Here is a 5,781-nt window from a genome sequence, read left to right as displayed (position 1 = left end):
ATAACATTTCCTAATGTGACGACTCTCACTTGCGTTTCTGGCATAAAGGGATTTCCTAATGACCTAATATTTTAATGGGTTGGCACAATGGTTTTGGCATTCAAAATTTTACTTTCATATTAATATGCTCTAATTATCTATATTGGCATAGTCTATATGACATCAAACAAGTAAAGTTATCACGTTTTTTTCATTTTTAAAATAGAACAGTTTTATTCTGCTAGTTCCATAAAAACAATGTAAACACAAGCGTTCTGTACATCTTGCTGGTGAATTCACGTAATGCTTAATTCCCTGATCCTTTGACCTCCTTGTCTTCTCCAGTTATTTTCTGTTTGGACCACTGGCCTCAGGAGTGGAGTGGGTTTAGGGCTTAGGAGAGAGCAATGTGTCTTTTTGGTATGACCCGTTTTATTGCTTGCCCTCTCAGCACACTCCCATTACTCCTAACACAAAGTTTGAGATTTAAGCCCTTAAACCTGTAGGTTTCACCATCAGCTTTTTCTTTTCTTTCTTTTCTTCCTTCCTTTCTTCTTTCCTTCCTTCCTTCTTTCTTTTTTTCTTTTTTCTTTTTGCCTAACATTACTAGGGACGTGAATGGGAGACTGGTATAGAAAGTGATGAGGAGTCGAAGGCAACAAATTGCTTTAAACACAAGATGAAAATGCTCTGTTCCGTCCACACAAAGCATCACCTAACACTGGTGTGAGGCAGCTCACTTAGCTGTGGAGGAGTCCTTGGAATTCGATCTCAGAAAGATAGTTCCGGCTTTAAGACAGCAAAACCTTTTGGCAATGGGCCAATTGCCTTAAAGAAAGAAAGAAAAAAAAAGAGTTCTACTTTAAAGACCTTGCAAGTGGAGAATTGTCCTACAAACATTCTTGGAAATGTTAACAGAGGTAACTGACATGGGTAACTGGGGGCCAACCAGGAACTACTGTCAACAGCCCAATCTCAGCAAAACCAGGACATCCAGTTAATAGTTCCTTCAGTTCTCTGATGGTCGCAAATGTGATTTTATTTTATTTAGCCTTGTGGAGGTTCTGCAGCAAATATAATTTTAAAGGAATTGGGAGCCAGAAAGATAAATGCAACTCCTTCAACTATGTGACAGGGCAGACTGGTTAATCTGGGTTCCCAGAGTGTGGAGCAAGTGCTCTGCATCAGAGAACAGCCCAGGGGGAGCTTGCATGATGCTGAACCCCACAGGACAGAATTACTTCAATCGCCTACTCCTGACTACTACAAGGAGGAAGTCTCAGTGTCTCAGTTTGGATCTATGCTCAAATTTATTTTCTTCTTCTTCTTTCTTTTCTTTTCTTTCTTTCTTTCTTTTCTTTCTCTCTCTCTCTCTCTCTCTCTCTCTTTCTTTCTTTTCCTTCCTTCCTTCCTTCCTTCCTTCCTTCCTTCCTTCCTTCCTTCCTTTCCTTCCTTTCCTTTCTTCTTTTTCTTTGGAGACAGAGTTCCCCTCTGTCACCCAGGCTGGAGTGCAGTGGTGCGATCTTGGCTCACTGCAACTTCCACCTCCTGGGTTCAAGAAATTCTCCTGCCTCAGCCTCCCCAGCAGCTGGGACTACAAGCGTGTGCCACCATGCCTGATTAATTTTTGTACTTATAGTATAGATGGGGCTTCATCATGTTGGCCAGGCTGGTCTCAAACTCCTGGCCTCAAGTAATCCACCTGCCTCAACCTCCTGAAGTGCTAAGATTACAAACATAAGCCACCGCACCCGGCCTCTGTGCTTTAATTTCTACTCTTAGCTAATCTCTCTAACACACATGCCCTTCATTAGGTAAAACTGGCTCGGTAGACTAATTACACCTGCCCCTGTAATACAAGCCCCTCCCTGGCTTGTATTATCTCATTGTTGCCTTCCATTTGTGACAAGTGCTATGAATTTTCTTTTTGAGGAAGTGATACAAAATTTTCTTTTCTTGAACAGGATTTTTAACTCAAAATAATGAGACAGTGTAAACATTTTGACAATTCTGGAATGTCTGAAAGTTTGAGATAAAGGTTGTCTAAGAAAAGCTAAGATTGTCTTAGCTGTTTTATGTGTGGTATCTGGAATATGGGCATCAGGAACCAAGTGATGCCACTGCTACTCAGCAGAGTTTTCATATTTTACCTAAACAAATGACACTGACATACTTTAATAAAATTTCAGAAAAACCATCTGGAATCAGCCCCATCCTGTTCAGATTGGAAGGTGTTTGGGGATCAATGAAACATACCAGAAATACTTTCCTTCCCCCAAAACAAATGCAGTGAATGTCAAAGTATTGATACTAATTTAGATTGTGAATACATATTAAGTTTTGCTTCATTGATTGTAGCACTGGCAGCTGTTTTGCAGAACACTGCATATTAAACTGTAGGCAGCGGACAACAAATATCAGTGGAAGGGGATATTTAAAAGCCAGTTAAATTAATCACTGCTTTTTAGGAACCTGAGCCAAGATTAACGCCCTGGAACTTTTACAGACAGACCCTTGCCAAAAATCTCCCGGAAGGAACATTTGCAGACTATTTTGTCTTGAGATGTTAACCCATCTGTGATATCTTCCTGACAATACAAGTCCTACAATGAATAGCATTCACAAAATTTATGAAGCAAAAAATTAAAATTGTTCAAAAGCCTGAATTTTACTGGCAAAGTTTATCCACGAGAACATAGCAATTAGCCCCCTACCCCTCCAAAAGAAAACCTACAACCCTAAAACCAGTCCAAATTGTGTAATTTAGAAGAAATAGGTTTTCAGTGCCTACGACTGAAGAGTTCATTAAGGTTTTGCAGCTGGAGGTTTAAAAAAATCCCACTTTGCAAAACTATCTGACAATCAAGGGCACAGAGACTAACGTAATGCCGATTCTCAGTGGCGCAAACAGCTTGTGGATTGCATAGGCCACCACAAAGGTACTTGTACCTGCTGCCATTTTTTACTGTACCAGGGACTCTTTAAATCCGAGTTTCAGCGGGACTGCAGACATGTCCACACCACTTGACACAACCATGTAAAATATGCCCAAGGAGATTAATGAGATTCCAGTGTACAACCACACGCCAACAGTGCCATATTGAAAAATCTTCTTCAGTTGCTGTGACTTGCTTTGCTTTTTCTCCTCTGTGCGGCTGACCCTACTGCCTGTTGTCTCCGTGGCCTGGCTGAGGTCACGGCTGCTGGCGGAGCAGCCGGGCATCTGGCCTGGGCGGGAGCAGGACCAGGGTCAGGGGCGGCGGGGCACAGGGGGTGGCCGCGCCCAGGAGCCAGGTGGCACAAGGCCAGACCCGGGCGCCCACCCTGCCTGCCAGGCCCTGCCCAGCCAGCAACACGGCCGTGGCGCGCAGCTAGGCGCTGCCCGTATCACTTTTATATATGCTTCCTAAAAACTATTGGGAAGATTGGTTACTTTGTAACTTTTAAATCGTTTAAGCGGTATTGGTGTATTAATTAGTTCATGAGTAAAATTTTCTTTTGGACAACATAAACTTGGTGCTCTCTTGTGTGGAAAACAAATCTTTATAAATGTTCTGTTTCTTCTATGAATATTATTTAATTTAGCATGTCTATCTCTATGGGGTAAATGATCTTAAAATACATTTCCTAGACTATATATGAGCCACAGTTTAATGTTAATTTGCATTGAATCACACTATTTTGTCCCTATTTTTCATTTTAATATTTGCCTTTAAGTTCTTCTCTGCACTGTAACCTGTTGACATCTCCTTCTCAAGGTCTTTGTGTGGTCCCATCTATTTACAATTCACTAATAGTTTGGCTCAGGAATTTGGGGGTTAACTGAAAATCAGATTTTCAGCAGAGGCAGATCTCAGAGAAGCGCGGAATCCGGTAAGACACATGTGTTTTGCTCTCAGTCTCTCATGTCTCAGACTCAGCATGTCCTGTTCTCTCCATGTGAACCCCTGTCTGCCTCCAGGGATCATGGAAAAACAGAGCCTCTCCCATGTTCATGTCTTTGAAGATGCGTGGTAGAAAGTTGTCATTTTTCTGGTAACTGGAAACTAAGACAAAGTTATTAAAAAATAACTTTAAGTCATCAAATATGTACTGTCCTTGTAGCCACAGGTGAGATGACAGTTGCAGTTCTCTGGGGGAGTAAAGTCACAGGATCACAGGCCCATATCTCAGAGCTCTATGCACTCATTGGCTGTTGTGAACATAAACCTGAGCCCATTGTCCTGGCAGCAGAAAGAAATCGGGCGGGTAGTTTATATTTCAATCTGTGAGCAGAGTCTATTGTCTCTGGATCAATAGACAGAATAAGTGCTCTTTCCTGTAAAAAAAAATTCTGGGTCATGAACTGACCAGGGCCAAATCCGTTCAGGAAAGAGAAAATAATTACTGAATCATGAGCTTTACTTGTGTGGGAGTAGTGGCTATCCAAGACCATAAGCCAATCCATAACTGTCCCTAATTGTATGTAATTCTCACTGATGTCATTGTTTAATTTTGATGTATGATGCCACAAAATTTGTTTTCTGAAGTTTCTCTAGTATAATTTGAAAATTAATCTGATAGCTGCTCTATCTTTTCTACAGGAGTTGAAACATTTCTAGGATCAGTAGAGGTAGTTCTTAAATACCTCCATCCCTGTAATAATGTGTAAGATGTAGCTGATTGATTGATTTTATTTTATTCAGAAACAGCAAATATATATAAGCTTTATACATACTTTGTGTATATTTTGTATTTAATGGAGACTGATTTAGTGGTGACAGAAAACAGGCGGTATTTGCAAATTATGATTAGACTATTTTTATTTGATTATTTTTCAAACTTTTGTGGGTGCACAGTAGGTGTATATATTTATAAGATTCATGAGATGTTTTGATGATGTGCAATGTGAAATAAGCACATCGTGGAGAATGGGGTATCCATTCCCTCAAGCCTTTATCCTTTGAGTTACAAACAATTCAGTCACACTCTTTAAGTCTTTTTAAAGTGTACAATTAAGTTATTGTTGACTATAGTCACCCAGATGCGCTATCAAATAGTAAGTCCTATTTATTTTTCTGAGCTTTTTTTTTTTTTCTTTTTTTTTAACCTGTTAACCATGCCCACCTCCCAAGCTCTCCACTGCCGTTCCCAGTCTCTGGTAACCATCCTTCTGTGCTCTGTGTTCATGAGTTCAGTTGTTTTGATTTTTAGGTCCCACAAATAAGTGAGAGCATGTGATGTTTGTCTTTCTGTGCCTGGCTTATTTCACTTATTTCCAGTTCCAGCCATGTTGTTACAAATGACAGGTTCTTATTCTTTTTAAGGCTGAATAGTAGTCTTTTGTTTAAGTACCACATTTTCTTTATTCATTCATCTGCTGATGGACACTTAGGTTGCTTTTAAAATCTTAGCTATTGTAAACAGTCTTGCCACAAACACAGGAGTGCAGATATCTTTTTGATATACTGGTTTCCTTTCTTTTAGATGTACACCCAGCAGTGGGATTGCTGAATCACATGGTAGCTCAATTTTTTGTTTTTTGAGGAACCTGCAAACTGATCTCCATAGTGGTTGTACTAAACTACATTCCCACCAACAGTGTCCAGGGGTCCCCTGTCCTCTACATCCTCGCCAGCATTTGTTACTGCCTGGGACCCACTTGAAAAGGGAAGGGAGGAGAATTGTGAGAGTTAAAAAACTACCCATGCTCACTACCTGGGTGATGAAATCATTTGTACCCCAAACCCTAGTGACATACAATTCACCCGTGTAGCAAAACAGCGCATGCACACACTGAACCTCAAATAAAAGTAAAAAAAA

General features: G+C 40.4%; 1 pseudogene; it reads right to left on the bottom strand.

The window, feature by feature from the left end:
* Positions 1–2,784: 2,784 nt before the first annotated feature.
* LOC108515839 (protein FAM210B pseudogene) overlaps positions 2,785–5,781 on the bottom strand; it is a 7,004-nt pseudogene continuing 4,007 nt past the window's right edge.

Source organism: Rhinopithecus bieti, unplaced genomic scaffold (genome assembly GCF_001698545.2).
Source record: "Rhinopithecus bieti isolate Rb0 unplaced genomic scaffold, ASM169854v2 scaffold_35615, whole genome shotgun sequence".
NCBI classification, from domain to species: Eukaryota; Metazoa; Chordata; class Mammalia; order Primates; family Cercopithecidae; genus Rhinopithecus; species Rhinopithecus bieti.
This window is presented reverse-complemented; position numbering and strand designations above follow the sequence as displayed.